Here is a 13,172-nt window from a genome sequence, read left to right on the forward strand (position 1 = left end):
TATACACTATGAACAGCAGCTACGCTAATTATTCTCTTTATTCTCTATTTTCACCTGGGGATACTCATCCCGAGGTCCTCAGATTATGCGGAGTCACTGATTGGATCCAAGACCAGCAACGGGATGATCCCAAGGATTCCATATCCGGGACCAGGCCATATCCTGAGCTGCTGGTGCGCTGATGGTCGTGGGGAGTGGAGAACATGAGTCTGATTCCAGCGACGTTCCAGGGACAGACGAGTCTTCGCTGAGGCCATCTTCCAGCCTAAACCACGGCGAATGAAGCTCTGCACAAGTCTTTTGGCCAGTGGAGAAATTAAAATGGTCGTGCCCAACTGAGTCTGGTTCCCTCAAGGTTTTTTTTCTTCACTCCCATCAGGTGATGTTTTTTTCCCTCTCCGCTGTCGCCACTGGCTCGCATGGTTCAGGAATGGTAGAGCTACGCATCGATGAATTGGCTCTTCAGTGTTTGAACTCTCAGTAATGATTAAATCACACTGAACTGAGCTAAACTGAACTGAACTGAACTTAAACACTTAAACCTGAACCAGTTACTATGACCATTTATGTGAAGCTGCTTTGACACAATCTACATTGTAAAAGCGCTATACAAATAAAGCTGATTTGATTTGATTTGACAATAGTACTGTCAAAAGTAATGCTGTTACAGTAACAAATTATTGTCCAACACTGACTATATGCAAATAATATAAAGAAATAGTGATTCAGCACACACAGTTCATAATTATAATTTTTAGATTTGCTTGATGTTAAATTAGATTATTCAGCCTTTTTTTCCCAAAGATTTTGTATCACCATAGCCCCTAAATATATGTACAATAAATGCAGCAATCGAAAACATTATAACCTAAAAAATAAATATCACAATACGGTTTTTTACTCTATGTAAAAAAGAATGAGGAAAAAAAAACATCAGTTGTCAGACTGTGTAAATTAAAAGAAAAATATCTGTGAACATAAAAAAGCCCAAACACAAGACTCGTCTGAGATCAATGCAAAGAAAGCCTTACACACTTGTGCTTTTTATCATTTCCCCCTATTTATTCTCACCTCATTAGTTTAATCAGAGCAAATAACCCCCTAGTTTGTGCTTAATAACTTTTATTAAAGTGCTAATATTCGCTGCCGTAGTGGGTATCGATCTGGCAGCTGTGATGTATTGGCTTATCAGCAGGGGGTTTGGTCATTACCTGGTGGTCCGGCGCAGTGTTGTTTAACCTCAGGAGTGTCGTCTGCTGTCTCTTCTCCAAGGCAAACTCAGGAAGGATGAGTTTAGTTCAGCACATAATGTATAAGAATCTATAAAACACACAATTTACTGGGTTAAAGTTGCCATAAATCCATATTTATGGTCAACCCAATGTCTAATTTACACATTGGGAGTATAGCAACAACAAAAACAACAACAACAGCCAAACCAATTCTTAGATTTAGTATTAGGTATCTGTTTTGTTTCATTGCCTGTCTTTTTGTAATGATTTTTCAAAGCTTTGACTTTAATAGAACTGGCACCACCAATGTCATAAAATGATTCTGAATTTGCACTGTATGATATACTATTGCAGTATTTTAAGCTAAAATAAGGAAGAGAGTTTTCTTTTAGTTTATGAATACAATTCATTAAATGACCAGTAATAAACAATCAGGGTATCGGGGTCTTAAAATGTCTAACAAACATTTAGGCCTTAAACAGTTTAAATCCTCTGAAATATTGTGTTGTATGTAATAAATGATTTTTAAACAGGTATTTATTTTCCTACATGTAAAGCTACCCAAGCAGGCTGACACCCATCCGATCAGTAACATTCAACCTCAATAAAAGTTTCAATAAAATGACCAATATAGAATAATTATCTTCCTTTTCAATAACATTAGTTTTTTAATGTTTTTAATATGTTTTAGCCTTGTGCAAGTCTTACATTTCATTCATAATGGTCTTAAAAAGGTCTTAACAAGTCTTAAATTTGACCTAATGAAACCTGTAGAAACCCTAACAATACTGTTAATTAAAATCTAAATTCAGTATAGATTTAGAATACATAATTGATTCCTAAAGAGATAGTTTACCCAAAAATTAATGTTTTGTCATCATTTTATTCACCCTCCACTTGTCACAGATCTATTTGAGTTTATTTTTTCTGTTAAACAAAATAAATTATTTGAGAAACGCTGGAAAACGCTGGTAACGATTGACTTCCATGGTATTAGTTTTTCTTACTATAGATGTAAATGGTTACGGTACCAACATTTTTCACAATATGCTTTTTGTGTTCAACAGAAAAGGTCATAAATCAAAAATCATAAGGTTTGAAAACACTTGAGGATGAATTATACTTTAAATGTTTAGAAAAAGTATTACGTTATACACATGTGCTTGTATTTTGTGCCTAACTGCAAATAAATGACTAGATTCCAATTACGTTAAACATATTCAAGGTTAAATACAATAGAAGACCGCTTGAAAATTCAATTCCTCTGCATTTATTATATGTTATATGTTATATTATATGTTAGTCATGTGCTTGAGAAAAAAATATGTTTGTTTTATTTTCAAATATACTGATGACATTTCTTCCATATTAAAAATAAAAATCTTGTCATTTAGAATTTTAATTAACACATGTTCATTGTGAATATGTACCCCTACGTTTCTGAAGATTGTGAATTATGTAGCCAGAGGTACATATGGCTACATTTCGTCTTTAAAACTAACACTAAGTTATGACGCCACAGACGGCTTCTGTTACTTTTAGTGTTACCAGCTGACTGCTTACCTCCGAGTTACCTCTAAATTTGAGTTTGAAGAATCGAAGAACAGTTGCAGAAAACAGGTTAAACAAAAAGCAAAAAATAAAATAAACAAGTAGTTGAGAACGTGGTAAGATATGAAAATGTGGTAAAAACTAGTAGGCCATGAGGGCTTTTTTTCTGTATTGCTTTTGAAAACCCTGTCGGTTGGGTTTAGGCAAGGGGGTGGGCTGGTCAAACAATGCTTTTGAAAACACATACATGTGGGTTCAGGGAGGGTGGTGGGTTGGGGGGCTTCAGTCGGTCATTTAGTCAGTCAGTCAACAGCTGCCTCTGGTGGATTTACACAAGAAGAGCAAGCGCAAATGGCACTTGCGTGAGAAATTTGAGGTCTCAAAAAGCATACACAAGGATTAGCGAAAAAAAACTGCAAAAATGAGTTGTATTTCGCGCTCTCCAGAAATGTGTACAGGGGTATGTATTGACAATGTATCTGGGCATAGTATATGAATGTAGTGTCGTCCCAAATGGAACATACAGTTTTTTTTTTTACTAAGCGGAAAACGATTTCCCAGATGACGGTTGACGGTTGCCAAATTAGGAAAATAAATGACCAAACTACCAAATAATACCTGCCATGTGTATAATCACATTCACCATTGGGAGGTGACAGCCCCGTGCAGAGACTGTCCAATGGGCATGTGCAGGATACAATTTTTTTAAGAGTGTTTGTGTGTGTGGGGGGTCTGGGGGGGTCTGAAGAGCGGTGTTGTCGCGCGCCTACTGAAGGGCGGTAGGGTGGCGGGGGTGTGTCGCGGGGGCACTTTTGATCATTTTTGAAGTGCACTTTCTATCCAAGACTAAAAAGGGCATGTGCACTGCACAGGTTGAGCCCTATGTGTGCATGTGCCTGGGAGGTAGTATAATCAATTCTTGTAGAAGAATTTTGCTTTCACAATCCAAAATAAATAATCCAACATCAGTACATGAAAGCTCCGCCCCTTTCGCTATGTGAGCAAAGCAGTGGCCGCTGAGTGCGTGAAGTGTCCAACATAACACACTTCATTTTAAAGATTGAATAAGTTCATTATCTGGGTATCTAAAATACAATTGTTTATATGCAATTTCTACAAAATAGCGTAGAATAGTGCATAAGTATGCGATTTGAGACGCATCTTGGGTTGATTTTAGTTTTTTTTTTGCTTTTTTGGCATAAAATAACAAAAGGTTTGCATGTTTCCAGACATGTATATTCATAGACATCACCAAATCAATATTTGAATCTTTACAATAATCAGGCATTCTTGGCAATAAAAAAGACAACATAAAAAAGTTTGTCATTCTATTTAGAATTGGTTTTTGTTTCTTATTCTAGAAATGCGTTAACACCGAACTGTACAACACAACATATAAGACGTACTTAAAGACATCTGAAATGTGTTGTGACTTATATTTCCAAAGTGGATTGTTCAATACAATTAACATCAAGCAAGCAAAACATGCAGAAAGCATGAGCACATTCACATTTCTATATTGCATTATCCACACACCAATGGTTTCAGCATTGCTTTAAATCAATTAGTTTAGCCTTGACGTTCATAATAAATGTTGTTTACACTGAATTTCTGTTTGTTTTATATGTAAATTTCTCTTCCTTTTTTCTATTCATAGTCTTCAGAGGCTCAGATTGTTCAGAGACTTTATATTTTTAGAGAGTAATATTGCTTGTAATTGTTTTGTTTTATATAGTGTAGGACACCTATGATGTACTGTATAACATTGTACATATTTCTGACTCATAATTTAATCTTGCCTGCCTTCCATCTATAAACATTGCCAATTTTGATGTCAATTATATAGTACATAATTTAACATATATAGTCAGGTACAATGTAATTAAGCTAGAGTATTAAATTCAGATTCAGACCTTAAAGGGGAAATGAAGCACTCAGTCAAGTTTACCTCATTTTGTTCATTGGATTCCCCTTTAATGAAGATCTATTAAACAAACTCGACTTATGTAACCATTTAGCAGAAAATGGCATTTTAACTATAGATTTTAGACCTCGAACCTGCCATAAGAAACACAGTGCCGATTTTACTTTGGTTTGAACACAGAAAAGTGGTGAGGGCTATAGCAATGAAAAGTGAAAGTACTCGCCCCCATTACGTCAGCACCAGACTTAGATGAAACCACAGGCAGTCAGGCAGCGTAATACAGAGAGTGATTTAATACTGACGTAATGTGGGTGAGTACTTTCACTTTTCACTGCCACAGCTGCTCAAATCTGCTCGTGTTCAAAACTAGACTAAGATCGGCGCAGTGTTTCTTATGGCAGGTTTTTATCGTTCATACATGTTTAGAGATCAAGTTGATCGACTTGATAAGGGAATATGTGTTGACATAACCCACACAGACGTGACTTAGTGAAGTGTGATGTCATGTAGGATTTTAATCGTTGCATTAGTCTGAATATAAATCCCCTTGTCAGGCAGTGAGAGAGTGGACCACAGAGCATCACACGAAAAGTATTAACAAAAGAAAAAACACAACTGAAGACACTTAAATTCTTGTATTTGTTGTATTTGCAGCAGCTCTGTGATGCTCGTTCACAATTTCATGCATTGGGTTGAATTAGGCTGTCCAATCTTTGTGTTCAGTCCGTTACAATCATGGTGGAAACCCAGACAGGCAGTCAGGCAGTGTAATACAGAGAGTGGAACAAAGCACATCAAACGATCGGTGATTAAAAGGGGGAAAAAAAATAGAATAAATATATATATTTTTATATTAGACACACATCTGATGCTTGTAATTGCAGCAGCTCCACGTTCAAAACTTCACACATTGGGTTAAATTAGGCTTTACAGTCTCCTTTACTTCCACTGTATTCGTTAGCGATAGCGGATGGAACGGAACCAACCTCTTGACGTCAGACACAGCAACATTCCAGGATGGCTGCGCCCTAGGTCTAAAATCTACTGTAAAACATGCCGTTTTCTGCTGAATGGTTACATTAATTGAGTTTGTTTAATATATTTTCATTAAAGTAGAATACAATGTACAAAATAAGGTAAACTTGACTGAGTGCTTCATTTCCCCTTTAAGTAAACATTTCATATTTCTCTGTCGCTGTATGCTTATATCAGTATAGCCCTAAATCTGAAAAACAGAAGCAAAATTCAGACAGAAGTGGATAAAATAAGAAAATAATACTCAAGAAAGGTTAAGATTGTGCCTCACTATGTGTTTTGCGCATGCCACTATTGCTTGTATGAGTCATGCTTTGCATTCAGCTGCAGTTTGTTTTAACATGTCTGTTAAAATATACACAATAAACTGTTTTTGATGTTGGCTTTGAGCTGCTGTGTTTGTGAAGACAGCCTGGAGCAGATTCCATACTAAACAGCTGCACTCAACTCAAATAAAAAATATATATACATGTGAATTTATGAAAGCACTATTGTGTGTACACACACACACACATACACACACGCACACGCGCGCAAACACACACGCGCGTGCAAACACAAGCACACACACGTTTGTTTTTTTTATTTTGGGGACATTACATACACAGCAAAATATGGGGACCCAAAACAACTCTATGGGTGTTAATTTCAACACTTTGAAAGTGTCTCATAGGGTCCACTCAAAACAGAGTTAAATCAACACTTTCAAAAGGGTTGGCACATTGACACCGAAGTAAGGGTTAATTTTAACTCTGGGCAGAGTTAAAAAATGTAACTATATTTAACACCGCCTGGTGTAATATATTGTTATTTTATTCAACTCTCTTGAGTGTAAATATGGTAAAAAGTTAAAATAGACTGTAAATTACAAAAGAAAAAACATTTTATTTGAAAACATTCACCACTTCAACAATTCATTCAGTTTTTAAAATGCAACAATGTCAAATATGCTTTAAATGTTTTATTAGTACAGACAGTATCAAAATATAAAATATGTATAAAGTATAGTATAGTATCAACAAAATATGTATGACCAGTGCTCAAAAAGGCTGTTTCAGTCCTTTGGTCCAAACTTGATGTGTTATCAGAGCAATTTGAAAGCTCAATATAGCGTCACTCATAGTTTACTCCTGAACTCATAGTTTTCTTGTGAAATTGCATTTTAAACAACTTGGCGTGCAAATCTTTTACTTCGGGTGTTTCCTTGGTCCTCCATATCAAACAGAGCAGTTTAAATGAAGGTATAAATGCTGTAAACTTGTGTGAAAACAAACTAGAGCTAGGAAATCTCATCAAGCATGTCCTGTGAATGAAGTGCTTCCCAGCCACAGGATGACCTTTTTATCCATGACGATGTACAGTAGTAGCTGCTGATCACTCGTCTGGTGGTTCCTGATGCACGGATATAGGGTGATGCTCATCTAAGAACTCTTCAAGACTCCAGCATGACTAAGAAAAATGTTTGAATACAAATTGCAATCAAATTCTATGATATATTTAAAAGAACATTTAAAGTAAATAAAACATTCAAGAAATCTAAACTCACCTTTTGAAAATCTTCATGATGATCCACAACTTGACTCTCCCAGCTGGTTGAGGTGACAGGATATGGAAAAGTAGAAAAAACACATATATCACTGTTGGATCTCCAAAAACAATTAGGTTAACCACTATGACTAGAACTGGAAAAACAGGCAGCTGTCTGTCCAGAATCCTGAATTTAACACAACACTTGGAGCAAAATTTAGAGGAGCTTAAAATCTTTTATATCATTTAGTGATGCTGACTTCCCCAAAATAATGGCCACAGTGTAAAAAATATTCATAAACTTCATAAACAACAGTTTTCTGTAAGCGTGTGTGTGCGTGCGTGCGTGTGTGTGCGCGTGCATGTTTCTTTACATGATTCAACTTGTTAGGCCCTTTCAGGTCCAGTATTGACGCCACCTTTACTGGAGTCTAGCAGATGTTTCAGGTCCAAATATAATCTAAAATATTAGGATAAGCAGAAGAGGAAAAGTGCAAAGCAAAGAGCAAAACATTATTTAAGTAACAGTTCACCCACAATACAAAACTTATCACCTTCATGTCATTTGTTATTCTCTAATGCTCTAATACCCTCTCAGCTTATGTGAAACAAGTACAGAACTTTATCAAACATACCTTCATTATTATCACCACATATGACCAAGAAGGTGTGCTTGGTCATTTCACCAACTCTGGAAATACACCATCCGTCTCTAATCAGCCACCGTCACAGGGTCTTGTGTTATTGTATAGAGAACTGTGGCAGTTAAAAAAACAACAAAAAATTAGTATCTAACACATATGCATAACTTTCAGATAAAAAGGAGAGATGAACATCACAAAGTATGCCTTACACTTTTTCAGATATCTTTTGATTCAGATGTGGATTATTGATAATAAATCTACAAATCAAACCTGTATCATCATTAGGCTGCTCAAATATGAATCAGTTGATTAATTTTACAGACAGGTGGCTGTTTACAACGCACTAAATTGTCTTTAATAAAATGGAAATGTTGTGTACAGTACATGCTAAGTTTAGCCTATAGTTTTAAACACAATATCATGCGGGAGAAAAAGCTTGACTAAGATGTTCCTGACTACATAAATAGCCTAACTTACTAACGTCAGACATCCCGAGTTGGGAAAAGTAATTTTCGGGGGATACAGAGTTGATTTGCGGGAGGTAGCGAGAGAGATGAGAACCTGAAGAGCAATGGGATGAGTTGCGCGCGACGTACCTAAAGAGCGGTGGGGGTGACTTGCGCGCGACGTACCTGAAGAGCTGGGAGGGATGCGGTGGAGAGGGGTGTGCAAAGTGTTTAATGACCGGGCGGGAGACGCGCGATTTCCGGGAGATTATCATTCATTCATTTGCGGGCATCTACTTGGGCATCTGGGAGTCTCTGTGCATTTGCGGGATAACGTTAACGTTAGTTCCGCAACTTCCGGGAGACTTCTGTAACCTTAAATGTCTGAGAAAGCGCAAACGCGGTCATTTAAAGACATTAATGTTAACATTCCGACTTTAATGGTTGTCAACACTTAATATAATTCAAGCGTACGTTATCACGCGAGTCTATGAACTAACGGTATAACGTTATGGACGGCCACGAATGAACCAGTTTAAAAGGGCCGCGGTGTTTAAAATAACCAAATTAACGTACACGAATAACAAACAATCATATGTTTTAGTCAGGAAGCCTTTTAGTAAGTATATGTTCATTTACTCACCAGATATGTTTTAGAAACTCTCCAGAGCGTATGGAAACCGTCCTGTGTTGCCGTTAGCATCCGGGCAGAGTAGGCTAGGCTGCTCCGGGGATTACCTCGCTAGTTTGCTTCGAATTAAAGGAGAAGTGTCGATTTTATTTTACAGATGGGTAACAACGCACAAAATGGCATTAAGCGTGACAGAACTGTGTTGAACATGTACATTTGATGTTTTTATGCACTATGTATGCGTGAGCATATATAAAAACATTCTTGAAAAGAAGTGAACAGTAATGCAGTTAAGCTAGATACACAAACGACCATGAATGAACCGCAGAAGATTAAAATTGTCACTCCATTCTAAAGTTATTAACTTAACAATATGTTTACAACTGTATTTCCTTAGAGAAAGTCAGTAAAATACCAACATTTAGGTAGTTTGACTCACCAGTTGCTGTTCTAAACCTCAGATGGAAAATGGCGTCTGGAAAATTCTTCAGTAACTGGGGCTGCATGAATTCCCGGATGTTGGAAAAAACACCACCAAGTGTTGAAAAGATAACTCCTTGATTTCGCACTGAATAAAATCAATTCTAACTCTTATTATATTCATTTATCAAAATCTAACTCTTTAACGTCAACACTTTACTCTGAAATGCTTCAACACCGAGAATTTAACTCAGATGAATTTGCTGTGTAGGTTTCCATTGTTTTTATACCGTACAAACTGTCTTTTGTATCGGTCCCACCCTGTGCCTAACCACAACCCTCACTGGAAACTGCAGTTTTACTTTCTTAAAAAAATCTAATACTGTGTGATTTAGAAACTTTCTAAGAAATAAGGACATCAGCAATGTCCTCATATCTCACCACCTTCTTGAAATACCTGTGTCATACCCATGCTATTATATAGATGTGTCCTGATATGTCACATAATACATGTACAGCTGTCTTTATGGAGATTTCCCATAGACATAATGATTTTTACAGAGTAGATTACCAGACTAGAAGAACAGTTCTGTCTGGTTCTTAAATCTGATTGGCTGATAACCGTGAGATATTAACGCAATATCAGCACTCGTACAGCCTCTTCACCCTTGTGTATCACTCCGCCCACACAAGTGGCAAGCAGAGGTCTTCAGTTTCACAAATATTGCAGCTGTTGGACAACATAATGTACTTTTGAGGCTTTTTTAGGTAATAAAGTGGTTTAGATTGCAACTATGTAGTTTATTTATAAGGAAAGTGTGTTTTTTTGAATATTCCTAATTTCAGAGATTCAGCGTGTTACTGGCCATTAGCCTGTCATACTGAGCAGAGCAAATACAGTTGACGTTCTGCCACAAGGTGGCAACAGAGACAGCATAATAAGTCCTTAAGAGAGAAAAACAACATTTTCTCTGCATATGTTTCAAACTACAGCTGAACAAATCATTATAAAACAGGTTTTTCAACCATAGCTATTTGCTAGTGTGTGCTTTGCTTTGGCTTTTCGGGGTTTAATTATTGTGAAGGCCCAAATACAACAGAGAAATACTGGGAAATCTTGGTTGACTGACTCTCGGTTCGAGACATTCGGACATCGCAAACCGAACGCATCGCACCGGCCCTCGCGGCCAAAAAACGGACCGGCCCACCGGGAATTCTCCCGGTCCTCCCGATTAGCCAATCCAGGCCTGTATATATATATATATATATATATATATATATATATATATATATATATATATATATATATATATATATATATATATAAACATTTCCTTATGAAAATAAAAAATCTGATTTCCATAAGGTCAAATTGTACTGGTATTGCTATACTTGTAGGGACATTTGGAGCCCACGATGTATAAATACAGGGTGTGCACACACACCTACTTTCTAGATAGCAATGGAGTTCTTTATATTATATTAAGTAAACCTTGCTACCAGGTTGAATCTCTTGGCCTTCAGATCTGCTTCATTTCCTTTTGGCATAGATTGAACAAGCTGCTGGAAACAATTTTGTGAAACAACTGCATAATTCTGCCAAAAGAAAGGTAATTTGAGATAAAAAGGCACAATTATGTAACATAGCATGCTACAACGGCATTCTAAAATATAAAGCTGCAGTTATAGAATCAGAGTTGTGAGAAATAAATGTAAAATAACAGCCAAATGAAACATGAATTGCTCATATTGTGTATGGTGTTCATCCCTCTATTTTTTCCTGTGTAAATGTTTATTATTACTGATTGTAGTTCATGTATTTTGTTAATATATGCATTTTTTTGCACACTAAAGTTAATGACGTCTGCATTACATATATATATATATATATATATATATATATATATATATATATATATATATATATATATATATTTATTTATTTTTTTTTTTCCTAGACACTTTATTCAGCTTAAAGTGACATTCAAATGCTTAACTAGGTTAATTAGGTTAATAGGTGGGTTAGGGTAATTAGGCAAGTTATTGTATAACAATGGTTAGTTCAGTAGACCAGGGGTTCTTAAACTTTTCAGGCCGCGACCACTAAAATAACAACAGCAGTGACTCGCGACCCGCTCTATCCTTGGAGGTGGTTATAAGCATACTAATATTGCACAATGGTGCACATACACTAATAGGAACTATATAAACAAGCTTATTGACAAAACAAAAAAAGTGCAACAGTCTCTTTTTTAATCATTATTCATTTGTTATTTCAAAATACATCTTATTGAGAATAGTGAGCACAATGTTTATAGTACAAGACTATTCTTGGTTTGATTTTGTAGACTTGGAACTACTTGTAGATTGTTGAAGATTGTTAAAGTTTGACACCTGTATGGCACTCACATGAAATAAAAAAGGCCACGACTGAACATCTGCTGCAACTAACGCTATTTCTGTGATGTTAATCTAGCATAATAACAACAGGGGTCGCAATCCAATGGAAAGAAAATTAAAAAGCTGACATTTTGACATTGACATTTTATTTGCATGTTTTTTTATGTAACTATTAAATATTAGGTATAAGTTACAAATAATTAGCCCTAGTTTTTATATTCTGCAGGTTTTCCATTTTTGGAAATCACCAAGCGAACCCCTTCCCCCACGCGCCTCATTGACACCCCCAGGGGGATTCCGACCCCCACTTTGAGAATCACTGCAGTAGACAATCAAAAAAATATATAGCTTAAAGGGGCTAATAATTTTGACCTTAAAATGGCTTTCAAAAATTTAAAACTGCTTTTATTCAAGCCAAAATAAAACAAATCAGAGTTTCTCCAGAAGAAAAAAAAATCAGACATATTGCAAAAATGTCCTTACTCTATTAAACATCATGGGGAAAAAAAAAAAAATCTAAGGGGGGCTAATAATTCTGACCTCAACTGTATATATAATTAGTATAGCAGTACTTTAATGGGATAAACATATTATTATTTGTTAATCTAGCATTTTTTTGACAAGACAGAAAATTATGCTCAAAGAAATAAAAAAAAATAATAAATAGCAATAAATACAAATCTTGATTTAGCAGTAGGATTTGATTTGTGATGCAGTGATTGGTTGACAGGAATATTCTTTCAAAGAAATATGTCCTATTTTTGCATAACCAGCTGTTCATTTGGCCGTACGTCTGCTGCAAGCATGTTTATTCAAATCAGATTTTACACATCACTTCATACAGAGCCTTGCTGTTGGCTTTGACTTTTTGGTGAAGATGGTAGAAGATGGTTCACAGCCTAGAGCAGAAACATCAGATAATGAACAGAATCGCTCAGTGAGGTCATCCCACCAAAGTGTCACTTCGACTCAAAACCGCAGCATTACAAAATATGATCCATGCGCTTCCTGCCAGCAGTGTGACTGGTACTATTCACAAGGGACTTTTAAAAGCTATTGAATGGTTTTTCTGTGTCTACAGCGAATGCGCGAGTTTAATATATTTGACCGGAGGGAGCAAGAGAAGCCGTCCTGTGGGTCATTCTATAGATGGAAAAATACAGACCTGAAAGAGGAAGAGATCTCGCCGCCTTGATGCCGGCGACCACTTTTAGAATAGGGGAGTGATTTTTCCATCTTCTTTCACACTTGTAGCATTAATAATGGAGCATTTCCATAAGTAGCTTTTGTTGTACTACCCTCAAATGAATGATGCATTTGGCATAAAATTTTGAGTGAGGATTCATATAGAGGGGATTCTGC

The 13,172-nt window shown here is 36.2% G+C and overlaps 3 long non-coding RNA genes across 4 annotated transcripts in view; 1 reads left to right on the forward strand and 2 right to left on the reverse strand.

The window, feature by feature from the left end:
• LOC141376353 (uncharacterized) overlaps positions 1-13,172 on the forward strand; it is a 36,360-nt gene that overhangs the window by 6,508 nt on the left and 16,680 nt on the right. The gene's annotated exons all lie outside the window — the stretch shown is intronic.
• Positions 1-13,172, reverse strand: part of LOC147835051 (uncharacterized) — a 46,006-nt gene that overhangs the window by 3,061 nt on the left and 29,773 nt on the right. Inside the window, exon 2 of the long non-coding RNA XR_015501105.1 lies at positions 640-1,320. This is a non-coding gene — a long non-coding RNA (uncharacterized LOC147835051). The remainder of the gene's footprint in view (positions 1-639; positions 1,321-13,172) is intronic.
• On the reverse strand, positions 6,691-8,036 carry LOC137490373 (uncharacterized). The gene is made up of 4 exons (XR_015501092.1): positions 7,905-8,036; positions 7,644-7,729; positions 7,289-7,331; positions 6,691-7,191 (listed from the first exon to the last, which is right to left on the reverse strand). It is a non-coding gene; the product is annotated as an uncharacterized LOC137490373 (long non-coding RNA).

The sequence above is a fragment of the Danio rerio genome, chromosome 10 (assembly GCF_052040795.2).
Source record: "Danio rerio strain M-AB ecotype USA chromosome 10, GRCz13ab, whole genome shotgun sequence".
In the NCBI taxonomy this organism is placed as follows: domain Eukaryota; kingdom Metazoa; phylum Chordata; class Actinopteri; order Cypriniformes; family Danionidae; genus Danio; species Danio rerio.